At 44.3% G+C, this 18,446-nt stretch overlaps 1 protein-coding gene across 5 annotated transcripts in view; it reads left to right on the plus strand.

Moving 5' to 3' along the window:
• LOC126162235 (rho guanine nucleotide exchange factor 12) overlaps positions 1 to 18,446 on the plus strand; it is a 1,164,938-nt gene that overhangs the window by 122,752 nt on the left and 1,023,740 nt on the right. The window lies entirely within an intron of this gene.

The following is an 18,446-nucleotide window of genomic DNA, read 5'->3' on the forward strand; positions in this document are numbered from 1 at the left end:
GGGCAGAATACTTGAGGCCACGGGCATAATCCACGCACTGTTTGGTGTTGTGCGGTGCAAATTACGCGACTTACTGCTCCACGAATTTAATAGGAAACGTTTATCGGAGGAGTCGGATTAATTCTGTGTACTAGTACATACGTAAAATCAGGATCGCTTTGGCTCACGAGACAGCGTTAACTTCTCACTACTCCAAAGTTGTGCTGCAGATATCTAACTACTCTCAGAAATATTTCGAGATTTGACCGTCGGACTGACATACGTACACCAGTAACACGCCATGCACCGCCTCCAACTGGCTCCTAACAACTCCCGCCGATAATCACAACAAAAAAACATGATAGCAGTTGTAAGTCAGTAAGGACAGATTTAATTTTTTTTTATCTTAAATTTAAAAACCTCTCTCAGACCGGCCTGATTTAGCTTCACTGATCAGGATAGTAAAAAATATGCGTATGTTAAGGGAATTTTCATTCACAAAGCAGGCTTATCACATTCACACAGTTCAATACTGTTCTATCCTGATTAAATTGAGCTTAACTTAAATTCCATAAGGCAGTGAAGCAATTTCGAAGTCTCTGTCCGACGAAAATTGTCAGTCGATCTCCTGGAAACATTTGTAATAATTATTAACTTTCGGTGATCACATGGGGAAGACCGGAGATCTGCTGGTAAGACCGTGTTAGCCTATTTATTTGAAGTAACTGGATATCTTGAGCATACAAAACGGCAGGTTCGTCCAGTGTAAATCAGACGTTCCCCACTGATCCCGTGCAATACAGTTTAGTAAGCAGACACTGTCAATAATAATCAGTTAAATAATACGCGAACACACTTACTTTAGTTTAGTTCATGTATTAAATTCCTTCTCATACATAATCTCATCAAGATGGCAACTAGCTCAACAATACGTACATATACATCCTCCTTCTTTCACGACTAATCGGCAAGAAGTCCCTCATTCTTTTCATAAGAGAAAACATAGATAGCAGAGAAGCTATTCCATAGAGTAAATGGACGCTCCAAGGAATAATTGGGCTTGAAACTACTTTGCATTGATAATCGGTAAGATAAGAAGAGATATTTCGAGATATGTACTGAGTTATATAATTTATAAAATTTCTGCAAATATCGCGGAGAGACCGCTGCAAGAGACATTACACAGAGTCATATAAAAACACGACTGACAGCGGGCAGGAATATAATTTACTGGCTTCAGGGCAAACCTTGCCAAGCTTGTCTCGTTTACTTAACGCCACCGCGCAGCTAGCTACTTGGATCCGCAACCTCACTGAGATCTCTGCCGATAATGTGTCTTCACTCTCGCTAAACGACAACACTCGCCTAGAAAACCAAAATGACTCAACCTGAAAACCACGCCCGCACATGGGACCGCACTTTCGGATTCTGTCAATGTTCTATCCTGCAAGAAATAACTCGACTGATCACGAAGGATCATCTACTGTTCAGTTCAGAAACATGCTCGAGAACAGAGGGCAAACGACACTACCTATACGGCTGTCGCGAAGGGCAGGCGGCCAGATCTTCGATTTCTCAAGCTTCCAGAACGCTTCACGAAGCACTAGGACTTTCAAATTTGGGCCTTCGAGTCAATCATATTCAGGAGCAGAATGTAGACATTTTTATTGGCCGTTTCCTGCTCCCGCTTGTAGCACTTCTCATAAGGGGCTCCTTCCCGCCCGAAGTTTCAGAAGTTTCTCTGCAGCGGGTGTCGGAAAACTCAGTCTGTCACGGGAAAATTACTCGCAGTGAGATCAGCCAAGTCGCCACCGACCTCCACTCATTTAGGATGATTCCATCATCTTAAGGCCGGACGAAATCTCAGTTACCCTTGCAACTGAAAACTGTCCCTTGCCTCCAAAATAACGGACACTACTAGCACAGAGTCGCAGCCAGGGAATTACGTGTTGCAAGCTTATAATATTTTAGTATAGTGTGAAGCTGTTCCACTGTAGATCGATATCGTTTGCTGCATAATAAATAAAAAAAAGATTCAGCACTGAAGAAGTAGACTTGTCCCTGTGTGTAGTGGTAAGAATGCGTGGGCATGTAAGGTGGAGCGATAGTTCTGGATAAAGCAAACGGCAGTATACGAGGAAACAGTAGTTTTTCTACGAAAGAAAATATTTTCAAAATGCTTGTGCGACCTGTGTTGGAGTGCTGCTCATGTGCGTGGAATACATATTGGCACTTCGTACAGAGGAGTAGTCAATGGTTACAATCGCATTTATCTCGCTGGACAGTCACCCGCGGGAAGCCGTTAAATAACTGCGGAAAATCCCAAGAACAGTTTTTCAAGACAATAAAACGGCTGTGACAAACACAGACAGACAATCCATCTTCCCACATTCTATCCTTGAATGTAATGGTAAGTAAATCGTGTATAGGGCGAATATGAAATCTCCCAACCCGTCTCCGCTGCTGCAGTCACTAATGCACGCTTCTGCGGTAACGCTCTAGTTAGTGATTACCGGTTTGAATCACGCTCGTGAAAAATTTTCACTTCCAGTACTTGGTCGGCAAGAGGAGGAGGGATGGTCTCTTATCATCCATCTTTGCACCAATGTCACGCATTAATTTCCTAACCACTCCGCAAGTATGATTGAGGGCATGTGAAGCGGTTGATGGTGATCCGTCCGTTGTATCTGGGCATAAGTTTTTCGGCCTCTTCGGTGTCATTCGAGAGGAGTAGACTATGTGGCGGCACCGCGCTTATTCTCTCCTTTCGCTTCGTTAATAACAGCACAAACCCGGGATTACACTGTACAAACACCACAGTTTACACATAGACACGTGACACTTCACACCAAGTCGGAGGAAGGTAATAGGAAACGATCTACACTAGGACCTCGCACAGGACGGCGCTGCAGTATTCCCGCATCTGCTCCCCAATACTCATTTTCTTGAGTATGGGACTCTTATGTTACGAAATCATCAACGAAGTTTGACAGGTTGTTCATCGAGATTTGCAGGCTAATTAGGATAAAGATTCTATGGCCTCTGTGTCGATTTACGATACTTCAGTAGGTTTGGTATCTTTTTTGTGTTTGAGTCGCTACAGTTACATACCCTACTTCAGAAATGAGAGAATGCTCCTTGATTTTAAGATGTTCCTGCTGCGTAAAATTCTATCTTGCAGTGATTTAGAAGAGCCATATTATATATATTATTACCTGACAAACCGTCGTTTTCCGGATATTCATTTTGTCAGCCGAGCCGTCTAGGGCGGGTGTCAGGGACTTCCTTCAGTTGACTCGATTGCAGAAGTGTCGTAGTACTAAAGAATAAATGTATTAACACTTCATGTAAGATGCGTCAGAGACTGTGCGGCTGGTCCCGACGTAGGTTCGAGTCCTCCCTCGGGCATGGGTGTGTGTGTCAGTCATTAGGATAATTTAGGTTAAGTAGTGTGTAAGCTTAGGGACTGATGACCTTAGCAGTTAAGTCCTATAAGATTTCACACACATTTGAACATCATTTTGTCAACTTTCTGTCAGAAACGGAAACAAGGCATGAGCTGCGTTTGTAGCATAATATCGAAAAAATTTCATTTCCATGTTTTCGAGAAAAAATCCTTCAAAAAGCCCTTTGAAATTACGAAACAATTGTACAAAGAAATATGCATAATGTACAGATATATAAGTACAGCTGCGCTGCGTATCTGCAACGCGATTTTGTAAACGTCTGTATGGTAACGCTTCTTCATAGGTCTATAGACGGCTATCGTTTTCGGCTACAGCCGTATGCGTTTCACAATTGAAAGCTGTCAAAAGTGCTGGCGGGTGTCAGGGATTTCCTTCAGTTGACTCGATTGCAGAAGTGTTGTAGTACTAAAGAATAAATGTATTAACACTTCATGTAAGATGTGCCATTTTTCATGCATAGCAGTGTTTCTGACGTCACATATCCTGAGCATGTGCGGATACTGTGTGCGAAATGTATTATAAATAGAGTTAAGTAGCAGCGAAGTGATTAATATAAACGTCGTTCATTATGCGGCAGTTTTCCACGCATCGCACTGTTTATGATGCCGTATCCCCTGAACTATGACAGGTAGTTGGTTCTTACCCCCACAGCGATCGTGTGTACCAAGTTTGACTAAAATCGGTCCAGTGGTTTAAGAGGAGATGTGGAAAACACACACACACACACACACACACACACACACACACACATACACATTTTTGTAATATGTATGTATGGATTCATCAAGAGTCAGTGTCGTCTCTGTAATGTAGCCTTTCTTACTTAAGCGGTTGACATTTGTCAATGAGCTATGGAATGAGTTCAGTAGTTAGTAACATCATCGTGTGGGATCACTCTTATTTGGACGTTAATTGTTCAGACACAGTATTTGTAAAATTTTAGTTCAGCGTTTAGGACAGCAGCTGCATACTGTGGTGTGGTGGTATTTCCGGACTGTGCTGTGGGTTGTTGATGTGGCGCATGCCTGCTGGCACCTGCGGATATGCAGCGCGGAGTGTATAACGGGCCCTGGGAACCGGCCAGTGAATCCGTAATGTGCTTGGGTGGGCGCACCCGCGTGGGAGTGGCGCGATGCCGGCCGCATCCCAACTGACCGCTCGCTGCCCCGCGTGACGGAGCGGGCCAGTTTTTGGCAGGCTGCGCCATTTAAACTGTGGGCATCGGGATCATTTTCTTGTCTCTGACACTGCGACCGGTTGGAGTTCTTCGGTACATCTTGACAAGTCCGGTGAACCCTCTTTTGGCCGCACTAGGTGGGGCCGTAAGTCATACGGATAATCCGGTGAGTCAGAAAAAAAAAACCGCACGAAACGGGTTTAAAGTTTTAAACATACACCTTATATTTATTGTCACATAAAACCACAATTGACCAGATATTGAAAAAAATAATAAAAGACGTGAGCCTTGGATGTGTCGAAAGTTGAGTAACTGTAGGATCATAACAAGACGACTTACACAAAATTTCCACTAGTTGTGATGAATGAAGCTGGCTGTAAATGGAGAAAAATACAAGTTCATGCAGATTATTTTCGGATACAGCTTTAATAGTGTCCAGCTTCACGCAGTCACGTCTTTAAAATACCTGGGCGTAACGTTGCAAAGCGATATGAAGTGGAACGAGCATGGGAGGATTGAGGTAGTGAAGGCGAATGGTCGACTTTGGTTTAGTGTGAGAATTTTAGGAAGGCGTGTTTCATCTGTAAAGGAGACCGCATATGGGACGCTAGTACGCCTTATTCGTGAGTACTGCACGCGAGTGTCTGGATCCGCACCCTGTTGGATTAAACGAAGACATTGGAGAAATTCATATTTGTTTCAGACAGGTTCGAACAACGCCTAAGTTTTATGGAGATGCTTCGGAAACTGAAAGGGGAATCCCTGGGGGGAAGGTGACGGCCTTTTCCAGGAATACTGTTGAGAATATTTAGAGAAGCGGCGGTAGTTTCCCCTTGCTTTCAGCCGTTCGCAGTAGCAGCACAGGAATGTCGTTTCGGTTGATGTTACGAGGCCAGATCAGTCAATCATCCAGATTGTTGCCCTGCAACTACTGAAAAGGCTGCTGCTGCTGCTGCTCTTCTTCAGGAACCACACATTTGTCTGGCCTCTCAACAGATACCCCTTTGTTGTAGGTACAAACATGGCGATACTGACCCTACGACTTCTCTTAGAAGGTTGGTGAAGGAAAGACAAACCTATGTTTTATAGCATTTGCAGACTTAGAGCAAGCTTTTGACAATGCTTACTGGAACACGGTATGGCTATCTGCAAAACTGAGGCGCGGAAGCCTCTCCGCCAACGGCAAGGTCCTTAATTCGTGGGAGGTGTAAGTTAACGAAATGAGGACGAGACGTGAAGATCGCAAAGGTTTTAGTTACTTAGAATACATGGCATCTTGATATCCATTGCCAATACATTCGATAATGTACATTTTACTCATTTCTCTCTCTCTCTCTCTCTTTCTCTCTCACTCACTCATTCCCTCACTCCCCCCCCCCCCCCCCACCACCACTCTCTCTCTCTCTCTCTCTCTCTCTCTCTCTCTCTCTCTCTCTCTCTCTCTCTCTCTCATACACACACACACACACACACACACACACACACACACACACGCGCGCGCCTCTAGGCGGCCGTAACAAACAACAGTAAGACACCTGTACTACCCTCTCCCCCTCCCACCAGAAGTCTGGTGTGCAAAGAAGTGGGTAACATAACCTAGATCAACGGCGCCGCAACCTTTGTCACTGTTACGTCTGCTGTAAGAACATGCCGGTATCATCGTAGGCGTCTTTCTTTCATTTTGTGTACTATTGGTGCTACTCAGTATAACTTACGGATGGCATCAATTGTGATATGATCGTGCAGCGTTAATCCAGATGCCCAACTGAGCATCTTTTCTCACTTGAGACAAGTTGTTTCATTTTTTTTTCAAGGCCAGCATGCATCAGAAGCGCAACGAAATGTAGTTGCATTTTTTACAACTAACTACGTAATGTAACGTTATGAAAGATGAGCAAAATCGGTGAACTGGGTGTATGTTTCACTTCTAAGCCGAAATATTTTCGCAAGTATGCAGGTTGTGAAAAAGGATTTTCTGAGCAGTTTATATATCTTCCAGCGCAGAGGGAACGGTGGCTTGCGGACTAAAAATGTAGGCTACATTTAAATACAGTGATCAAAATGAATGTTGTATATTGCTTTGTTGTTGGTAGTGGACGTAATACGAAACAAAAACGGATTGTGTTCTGTCAGGTACAGTCATAGGAAACAAAAATAAAGAAACTTGCTAAATATAAGCAAAAACAAAACCTTATAAAATATTCAACTGCAAACGTTACAGTTTCTTCTCACAGTCATCTTGCGTAAAACATTGTTTCTATATTAAATGGTCCTCTTCGTCGTGGAGACAGTCTGGTATACGGTTGGGCACACTTCTCATCAAATTGTCTATTTCGTCCCCAGCGATCTGTATGATGCCCTGTAAGGTTTTTGGTAGGACAGGACTAGGCCATTTTATCTGTCTGATTCTGTGCTCCGCTAACAAGGTGTTCAGTAGACTGTGACGATGGGGGCGTGCATTGTCATCCATCAGCATGAATCTCGCCCCGATATGTTCACCGAATGGAGCAACAGTGCGTGCAAGGATATCGTTTCGATACTTGACACCAGTCGTCCTCCCATATATTGACACAAGGGGTGCCCTGCGACCTACATGATTCTATCCCAAAACTTGACTTAACCGCTTTGATGAGGGTGGCGGCGTACGATAATTTAGGAATGTAAACGTTTTCACTTAAAACTTCCGGCCTGATAGGCCGTGGTCGAAGTATAAAACACTCTCCTGACGTTTCGTCTCCAACTGCGGGAGACATCCTCGGAGGTAAAGCGGCTTTACCTCCGAGGATGTCTCCCGCAGTTGGAGACGAAACGTCAGGAGAGTATGTTATACTTCGACCACGGCCTATCAGCCCGGAAGTTTTAAGTGAAGACAATACCGGCCGTGAAAGCTTACATTGTATGATCAAACGCCTTTACGGGGAGGATATGTCAGCATCGGTTCGACGATTTGAAGGAATGCGCAAGAAGAAAGCTCAACAACTGTGTACCCTCACCTTCCTGTTACGCTGCAGGGACACTTCGACGGTTCCGAAGTTTCTGAAGGTGAAGAGGATGTTTCGCTCGGCCCAGGCACATCGTATTTACAACCGTATGGAGTCTGCAATGCTACGTGAGAGGATTCATCAGACGCGGCGAAGACTGGCGGTAACCAGCAGTAAACTTTTTCATCTCCACTTGTTTCTTAGTAATACTATGCAGTGTTGTGATTGGAATAAGATTGACGGTCTAACATTCAAAACTATGGAAGTTAGTGCAGAAATGTCAGCAAATAGGCAGAAGAAGAAGTTCAATAACTTACAGAACAACATTTCTGGAGGTTCAGTTGAGGACAATTCTCGAACTGTTATTAACCTGTCTGATAAAGATTTGTCAAAAGTTGAAATTTCTGTACTAGCGAAAGGAGGCAATTTTGCTGTGACGCCCCAAAACGTACCCACAGAGGATATTGTAGCAAATATTGAGGCCGGTATCCGTCAGTTGCCACAGCAGTCCGCTGACGTAATTAGGATGGAAACGGCTAGGATTTTACGTACGTGTAAGCCACCTAAAAGTAATTTGTCGCAGGCTCAAAGGAAGGCGCTGAGGGATATAAATGGAGATAAAAACATTATTGTCCTTAATGCAGGTAAGGGTAATGCCACCGTCATACTGAACAGTGAGGACTATCATGGAAAAATCAATGACATTTTAGTTCCCTCCAATTACAAAAAACTCCAGAAAGATCCGACTATGAAGATTTTAAGAATGACAAATCGACTGGTGAAAGCTTCTTCATTTGGCTCCGACAATAAGAAGCTGCTTTGTAAAACAGAAGCATATCCACCTAGACTTTATGGCTTACCCAAAGTTTATAAACCTGGGATTCCGTTGAGGCCAATTGTCAGCGCTATAGGCGGACCAACACACGAGTTAGCTAGACACCTTGCCTCAATGCTGCAGCCTTATGTTGGTAGGACGGACAGTCATATTAAAAATTCAGCTCATTTCATTGACAAGTTAAAGGAAATGAGCGTGGGCCCGGATGATATCCTCGTCAGTTTTGACGTTGTGTCATTATTTACCATGATTCCGGTAAACGAAGCTATCTTATGCATAGCGGATATTTTTCTTACCGATATTGTGGCATTATTCCGGCACTGCCTCACCACAACCTACTTCCAATACAATAATGACTTTTATGAACAGATTGACGGAGTGGCTATGGGCAGTCCTCTCAGTCCTGCTGTGGCTAACTTATTTATGGAGACTTTTGAACAACGGGCGTTGCAGACTGCCAGTAAGAGACCAGCCAGATGGTATCGCTACGTCGATGACACGTTCGTAGTATGGACACACGGAGCAGAGGAGTTGGATGCCTTCCTGACACATTTAAACAGCGTTAATCCGAAAATCCAATTCACTATGGAGACGGAAAGGAATGGGCAATTGAACTTCCTGGATGTGTCTGTGATTAAACGACGGGACGGAACGTTGGACCATAAGGTGCATAGAAAGCCCACACATACTGATCGTTATCTACACAAAGAATCAAACCACCACCCTAGACAAAAAAGAGGTGTAATGAAAACTTTGGTAGACAGGGCGTACAAACTTTGTGAACCTGTTTATTTAAAAGATGAGATTGAACATCTACGGTCAACGTTCGTGAAGAATGGCTATTCTAGCAAGGATATAGATCGAGCACTTCGCTCTAGGCAGAGAATCAGGAGTAACGACGAACAACAGTCGTCCAAGGGCAAAGTTTTTCTTCCGTTCATTAGTAAGGTCACAGACCGCATTGGGAAAGTTTTAGGCAAGTATGGGGTGGAAACTATTTTCAGACCCACCAGAAAAATAAAAGAATTTTTAAGGTCGGCAAAAGATGCACGAGACACTTTGGCTACACCGGGGGTATATAAAATTCCTTGTAGTTGTGGACAGGTTTACATCGGTACCACAAAGAGAAGTGTGAACACCCGTCTTGTTGAACATAAGAGGAATTGCCGCCTGGGTCACACGGATAAATCGGCCGTAGCGGAACATGTTTACCAGGAAGGTGATCATGAAATAAAATTCAGCGAGACGAGCGTCATATCAAAAACCTCGCATTATTATGCACGCTTGTATAGAGAGGCTATCGAGATTGATAAACATCGTAATAATTTTAACAGGAAAGACGAAGGTGTTAAACTGGATAAAATTTGGATGTCAGCGTTGCACCGCAAGCGTGACGATCGATTACTTTCAATCGAGAATGTTGGCATTACCAGAGACAATCTCATAGCCGACGCCACGTGATCAACTGTGGCGCCCTCTGTACTGCCTATATAATCAGCGCTTCGTCGAGTTCTCTTCGCAGTTCGCCGCTTTACCTCCGAGGATGTCTCCCGCAGTTGGAGACGAAACGTCAGGAGAGTGTTTTATACTTCGACCACGGCCTATCAGCCCGGAAGTTTTAAGTGAAGACAATACCGGCCGTGAAAGCTTACATTGTATGATCAATGTAAACGTTGTCCTCGTTGCTTCCACACACGAATATCAATATTGTCAGGGTGGAGACTGGTGTGAGTCTCATGAGAAAAGAACGTTGTCCCTCACTTCGTCCACAAATAGTAGTGTCGTACTCATGCGACACGAGCCCGACTCCTTACCCGATTTAGAGGAGGAGCGTCGAGACGTCTTCTGGCACGTAATCCCTGCTCATGGAACCTATTTCGTATCGTTTGTGTCGACACCTGCACTCCTGTAGCTGTTTGGAGCTGCCGCCGTAGACTGTATGGTTTCTGCTTGCTGTTATACGCAGGTACCGGTCCTGAAGTTTTTCTTCCGCTGTCATTTCTGTGAGGAGCCTCAATTGACCCTGTCGCCAGAAGCGTATTTCAGATTCTACACATATCACTTCGACTCACAGCGATATTCCCTGCTATATTCACTAGTCTCACTCCCTGCACGTTATTGTTTTCTGAACCATACTGAAGCAACACAACTCCCGTAATGACACACAGCACCAGTACTGCAATGTTTACGGATGACACAGTTGCCACAGACTGTGCAAGTACACCACCCTCACGGGATAAAGACGGATTTTTTCCGTTGTATTGACACTACAGATAAACCAGTGTATTGACGTCACAACGTGTTTCTGGGTGAGAACATTCAGTATTAAAGTTTCGGCAGTATGCAATATTTATTTTTGACCGTTGTAGTTTGGGTGCTTTTGAGCCATTGTACAGCTTCGGAGTCGACGTTTGTGTAGTCGGGCGCATGGCGTAATTAACTTCGGCCGTGCAATTTAAATTGAGCGTAGGCCAGAACTAGTGAGACAGGAGCGGCAGAGCAGCGTGTGGTGTCGGTGGCGGCGTGGCGCTTTGACGCGTGAGGTCATTGCGGCCGGCTGGCTGGTAGCCTGGCGCTGCGCCTCGCCCTGCCGACTGCCGCGCCGCGATACGCCGGCTCTTCTCGCCTCGTCTCGGGTTGCGGAACGTGCCGCGCGTCTGTGCGCTCTCTCTCTCTCTCTCTCTCTCTTTCTCTCTTTCTCTCTGCACCACAGCCAAGTAAAATACTGCGCTCGCACTGTGCCGTTGCATGTTGTTCGTAGAGTGTGGTCTGATAATTGCGGTAAATTCTTATTGAAGAATTTAACATTTGTGCTGCGCTTTCGTGGTTGTTAAGCTTCATTATTCCAGGTATCACCTAAGGAATTTCAACAATGTACAGCGCACAGTTTGTCGTTGACAGCCGTCTGAACTTGTCAGTCTGAAGCAGAGCTTCTTGCTGTTTTTAAGCATTTTCATTTGAAAGGTTGGACTGCAACGCAAATCAAAACAAAATTGGACTCTGCACCAACATTGAAGACAATTTACGTTTGTATTGATGAATTTAAATGTGGTCCAGACTAGCACAGAAGATGAAGAGCGCTCAGGCTGTCCAATTGAGGTGACTGCAAAGGTAACATTGACAAAATCCCGGTTTTATAATGCAAGTCCGTCAAATGAAAATTCGTGAGATTGCAGAGACTGTACTCTTCTCAGACTGAGTCAGTGCATAATATCCTGCACGGAGAACTGACTATGAAGAAGCTGTGGGAGAGGTGAGTGCTGCGATTGCTCAACCAACCACAAGCCCATCTGAAACAGTATTTCTATGTGATGTGTGGCGACGTTTTATAGCAATCCGCAAGACTTTTTGGACGACCTGTGACTGTTGTTGAAACATAATTCTGTCATTACATACTAGACTGGAAATGGCATCCAGAACAGTGGGCAAATGCTGCTGGAAAGGCACCAGAGAAGGCAAAGGCTATTTCGTCGCCTTGTAAGGTGATGGTCAATTTTTTGGCGGGTTTCCAAGGAATAATCCTCATAGATTACTTGGAAAAAGGCAGAAACGTAACAGTACCCAATTAAGTTTCATTGTTGGATTGTTCGAAACTTTAGTTGGCTGGAAGAAGACCAAGATCGGCACTCAAAAAAGTGTTCTTTCGCCAGGATAATGCACCATTACACACATCATCGATAATAATGGCGACAATGCGTTAATTGTCACCAAACTTAGCCCCAGGTGACTTTTGCCTGTTCCCTAACATGAAACTTTGGCCTGCTGGTTAGGAAGTGTCACCAAATGAGGAAGTGATGGTTGCAGTCAAGGAGTATTTTGCGCAGTTTGACAGAACCTGTTTATTCGATGGGACGAAAAAGCTGGAGGATTGCTGGACCAAGTGTATATTCCAGAAAGAAGACTTATGTCGAGAAGTAAGGTGAACTGTCTAGGAAACAAACATTTTTTTCTTACTTTTTTACCAGATCTACTAGAGCGCCCTCGTAAGTACACTGCCCATCTGAGCCTCTGTATACTCACGCACATACACTAGGCGTACATGGTGACGTCGGTTCCGACCAAGGTCTCCGTCAGGTTTCCCTTGTTTGTAAGGCAAATGTCGCAGCTGGAAACCCCCTCCCAAGTTCCCACAAAGGTTGTTGCATGAACAGCACTTTCTTCGTATAGTTGGATTTATGTTACTTTACGTGTGACGTCTGATCTACAAAACTGCGATATGATCGCGACAAGTACTCGCTGCAGAAGTTCCCACAGCGTTCCACTGATCCTGGCCGTAGAAACCTCTTTTAAAGTTTCTATTTCGTAACAAAGAAAGTAAAAATCTGAAAGTTACATATATGGTATACATATATGTAGTATCTAAACATCCGAAAAATCAGTTCTCGATTATTATTAGGGCCAGAGACATGCTACTTCTTGAAATATGCCAAACGCCCGCGCCTGGAAAAGTTTCCTATTTCAGAACTGGCAACGACAATACTTCGCGCAGCGGAAGTGAGAACGCGGCAGCAGCAGGCCAGCCAGCCTGCTAGCTGTAAAATACGAACTACTTCGAATCTGTCTATATACAGAGTGGTCAGAAACTGTCTGAAAATCTTCTAAGAGTGTTGCACGTTATATTGTGCAGAGAAATAATTGTTAAAAAAGAAATTCAATAAGCTGAAGTTAGCCAATCAGGCCGCTTTGCGTGCAGATTCAAGTGGCCCGCCAAGACGGCGCCGCCAAACACGTTAGTCGTTTGGTTTCCTAAATCCGAACAATATAGCGATACAAGAACTGGACATGGGACGGTAGTACGGATCGAACCTGAGCCAAAGTCTGAGCTGTCTCGTGCGCTATCATCTAGGCTATGTTATGAGAATAACTGACACTACTTGCATCTGGCAGGCCGCTTGAATTTGCACGCCCAACCTCCTGATTGGCTAACTTCAGTGCTAATAAACTATGAAACAGTGCAATAGGTCGAATTTCTATTGAAACAATTACTTCTGAGCGCAGACACCACACCAACACCCTTACAGGCTTTTCAGACTGCTCCTGGTGACCCTAGTTCGAGATTATTCTAGTTCATTAGTTCCCAACAAGGGAATAACACCATGAAGGGTAAAATGAAATTTTCTGAGGGGTAGTAACTGAACGATTCGATTTTGTTTGAGTCACGAAACTAAATTATTTTCAAAATATCATTACTATTGTGACAATTTTGAAAGACTCTAATCTTGTTTGTACTGGGGGATTTTTTTCGACCGTGTACAAACTTTATGGATTGATCGATGAGAGGATACGGAACAAAGAAGGTCTAATGATCTTACGTCGGGAAATGCATGGTTTCCATGCTAGAGGCCATTTATTCAGTCATACATTCTGACAGAGACTGCGGTGGTCTAATAAGCGCTGTACCATGCAGCCACAGTTGCAATATGTGTTGAAAATGGTTTACATGTGCCTCAACGCATGCGTGTACGCGCTGGGCATGTTCTGTCTCACATGTCCACATCGGCCAGGCTACATTCGAACGGTGTCAAAGGCAGCATGAATACGCTTCTCCAGTGTCTCCACATCTGGAATGGATTCTATATACACGATACATTTGAGATGGCCGTATAACCAGAAATCGCACGGGATGAGATCCGGTGAACGAGCAGGCCATGCAACTTGACCCCCTCGCACGACCTTTCGACCAGAGAAGACACGATTGAGATGCGTCCAGACATTAACGGCCAAGTGGGCTGGAGTACCATCATGTAGCAGCCACATAACCCTTCGAATCATCAATGGCACTTCTTCCAGCAGGGGAGGCAAAGTCACCCGGAAGAAACGCCGAAAGTAGTTTCGGCCTGTTAGGCGACGTGGAAAGAAGACTGGTCCCAAAATACCATCTCCAGTTATCCCGGCCCACACATTCCGGCTGCACCGATGCTGATGATTCGCTGTCACCATATCATAAACGTTCTGCATACTATGCCGTAGATGACTGTCATGAAAGCTGAAGGTACCACTCCGAGTAAAGATGGCCTCATCCGTGAATATGATGGACGACACAAAACCCGGAATAGTGGTTGCCTGGTGAAGAAACCAATGATAAAACTGCTCATGGTGTGGAAAGCCTGTCACTGGTAAGTCCTACACACTCTGTTAGTGATAAGGGTAGTAACAGTTGTCATGGGGAATGTTCCACACGGTCGTCCGGCGTACTCTGAGCTGGCGGGCCAACTGAGTGATATTGACACGGCGGTCGCCTTCCATAGTGTTAATCACTTTTTCCTCCAGGTCTGGTGTCCGAACATTTCGGGTTCGTCCTTCATGATTTCCTGCCTCCTGGAATGACTCTGTCGCACGCAAATGGCGAAACACTGTTGCAAACGCTGAATGCTGTGATTGTTGTCGGCCTGGATAGGTCGCCTGGTACAACCTTTCTGCTCGCCGCCCGTTACCATTTTGCCTTTCCGTAACTAAACACCATTTCGGCAAGCTCTCGATTCGAATACGGAGCGACTGTGTACAATGCTGTATCACATCCGCTAAAAAGTGTTTCAGTAAGAGAACTGAGTCGGACACAACATTACCAATTACTGTGGCAGGAGAGGTCGCTTGGACATGACGTATGAGGAGCAGTACCTTCGTCTAGGAGGAAACCATACATACTGTAACTGTGGGTGCATGGTACAACGCGTATTAGACCGCAGGCTCTGTGTCAAAATACCATAATTGAATAAATGTTCTATAGCATGGAACCTATGCATTTCCGGACTTAAGTTCGTTAGATCTTTTTTGTTCCGTATTCTCTCATCGATCAATCACTAGAGTTTGTACACGGTGGAAAAAAATCACCCTGGATAAGTTATCAATAATTACTTTTTTTCAATGAGTAGAATTAATGTGGTGGAGGTTACAATTTCCTCAAAAGTCCACCTATTACACACATACGAGGCTGTGCTTTGTCCCGTACTTCACTGATGATAAAAGTGAGAGATATGCGTAACAAATACCAAATATCTCAAGAAAATGTCGTATCCAAGTTGTAGACAGTACCTGCAGTGGTCCAGAAATTGCTTCAGTGTTCGCTTCGAAACAAATAAATGAATTAATTGACAGCACGACACAACGGTAACTACGTAAGGGCTACTGTAATGCTGTACACAGTTTTTAATTATTACTCGTATTATTTTTATTGAAGTGGCTAGGAACAAAGCATTAAAAACCTGCAGCCGTCCAATTTCCGCCATTTCAGATGTAAGGAGTGCAGCAATAAAGTGATTTACGGACAGTAAGTATAGCGCACACGTCTGAACTTGGTTTATTTTAAATGGGGTTGCAGTGTGCAGATCAACCAAGTGCCGCAGTGGAGTGGAGTAATGCAGGGAAGCATGTTTTGTAACAAGTGTGTTGTCTCACTGTGGATAGTTAGCTTTCTTTTCTGAGGAGGAGTTGTGAGTAGCGCTTGCAATGTACCACTAATTCCTTCGTCATTCTCTCTCTCTCTCTCTCTCTCTCTCTCTCTCTCTCTCTCTCTCTCTTTCTCTCTCTCTCTCTCTCTTTCTCTGTCTGTCTTTCATCATTTGAAAAGTAAAAGTACCTGAAGACTGGAAAATTGCTCAAGTCACACCAATACCCAAAAAGGGAAGAAGGAGTAATCCGCTGAATTACAGGCCTATATCACATATCACTAACATCGATTTGCAGTAGGGTTGTAGAACGTGTACTGTATTCGAACATTATGAAGTACCTCGAAGAAAACGATTTATTGAGACATAGTGAAACACAACTAGCTCTTTATACTCATGAAGTGCTGTCGACAGGGGATGTCAGATTGATCCCATATTTTTAGATTTCCGGAAGGCTTTCGACACCGTTCCTCACAGGCGTCTTCTAACGAAACTACGGAGTATGGTCTCAGTTGTGCCACTGGATTCGTGATTTCCTGTCAGAAAGTCATGACGGAAAGTCACCGAGTAAAACAGAAGTAGTACCCGCGCGTTCCCCAAGGAAGTGTTACAGGCCCTCTATTGTTCCTAATCTATATTAACGACGTAGGAGACCATCTGAGTAGCCGTCTTAGATTGTTTGCAGATGATGCTGTCATTTACCGTCTTGTAAAGTCATCAGATGATCAAAACGACTTGCAAAATGATTTAGATAAGATATCTGTATGGTGCGGAAAGTGGCAATTGACCCTCAATAAAGAAAAGTGTGGAGTTATTCACATGAGTAACAAAAGAAATCAGCTAAATTTCGATTACGCGATAAGTCACACAAATCTGAAGGCTGTAAATTTAGCTAAATACTTAAGGATTACAATTACAAATAATCGCATTGATAATATTGTGGGTAGAGCAAACCAAAGACTGCGAGTCATTGGCAGAACACTTAGAAGGTGCAACAGCTCTACTAAAGAGGCTACTTACACTACGCTTGTCCGCCCTATTCTGGAGTATTGCTGGGCGGTGTGGGATCCGCATCAGGTGGGACTGACGGATAACATCGAAAAAGTACAACGAAGGGCAGCTCGTTTTGTATTATCGCGAAATAGGTGAAATAGTGACACAGACATGATACGTGAATTGGAGTGGCAATCATTGAAACAAAGGCGTTTTTCGCTGCGACGGGATCTTCTCATGAAATTTCAATTACCAGTTTTCTCCTCCGATTGCGAAAACATTCTGTTGGCACCCACCTACATACGGAGAAATGATCATCACAATGAAATAAAAGAAATCAGGGCTCACACAGAAAAATTTAAGTGCTCGTTTTTCCCGCGTGCCGTCCGAGAGTGGAACGGTAGAGAGACAGCTTGAAGGTGGTTCATTGAACCCTCTGCCAGGCACTTTATTGTGAATATCAGAGTAATCACGTAGAGGTAGATGAAAAGTGTTCCAAAAAAAGTCTTTTATTGTACAGCTTAGGTGCTAAAGTTGGTGACCATGTGGTGAAGAGGGGGGGGGGTGGGAGGTTGGCAACCACTCTAGTCCGTTGTTCGTTTTATCAGTATGTTTTAACAAGGACAGTAAAACTCTAAGAATAATCAATACTACAGCAGCGGCAGCACCGCTATGGTCCGCACTGACTGCTGCTGTCAAGCATGCAGCGCTACTAACAAGAGAAACTCCCCATCGCACCCTCCTCAGATTTAGTGGTAAGAGGGTCCAGTTTATAGCCCTTCAAAAATTGGACACATATCAAGCATGAAAACAGGAACAAGGCGTACGGAACAGTGCGAAAGAAGCAAAATAGAAACAATGAACGGTCAAGCTGAAGATGGGCAGCATCGATTGAATTTAAAGAGCCACGGCTTAGTGGTTATGTGGTCACGGTGTTGGACTGTGACGGGGGAGATATGTGTTCGAATCTCTCTTGTGCCCCACCTTTTTTCCTCCCCACAAAATTATAAATTGCCTGTCCGGTCATTGATGTCTCTGTTAACTGTATTCAGATTTGTGTTTGTGTCGTGGTGTAACGTCTTTTTGCAACAGCGAGGTGTAAGAAAGGGACCACCAGACGTACGTACCTCCTATTTCTTCTACACAAGTATCCCGTGTTACGACTTTCGCGTTACGTTTGAAAGTTTTCACTCTTTAATTTCTTTGTTATAATTTAGGTCCTTCTATTTGCTGTTTTTCAGTTCTGTGACAGGTCTATGTGGCATCTCGCCTGCTCTCATTATTCATCACTTTTTCTTGCGACGGTAATATATTCTTATGATCTGTATTCTATAACCAAAATATTTTATTGTATTGCATTAAACCGGGGACATAGAAATGGTGGAAAGGCTCCATCCCGCCGTAACCCTCAGTGGTTCACAACCCCGCAACAGGCCACAGCAGTCCACCCATCCCACCACCGCCCCTACCGAACCCAGGGTTATTGTGCGGTTCGGCCCCCAGTGGACCACCAGACGAGTGTTAACTCCAAATGTTTGCGTGGTAGAGTAATTATGGTGTACGTGTACATGGAGACAGTGTTTGCGCAGCAATCGCTGACATAGTGTGAGGCGGAATAAGGGTAACAAG

Source organism: Schistocerca cancellata, chromosome 2, assembly GCF_023864275.1.
Source record: "Schistocerca cancellata isolate TAMUIC-IGC-003103 chromosome 2, iqSchCanc2.1, whole genome shotgun sequence".
Taxonomy (NCBI): Eukaryota; Metazoa; Arthropoda; class Insecta; order Orthoptera; family Acrididae; genus Schistocerca; species Schistocerca cancellata.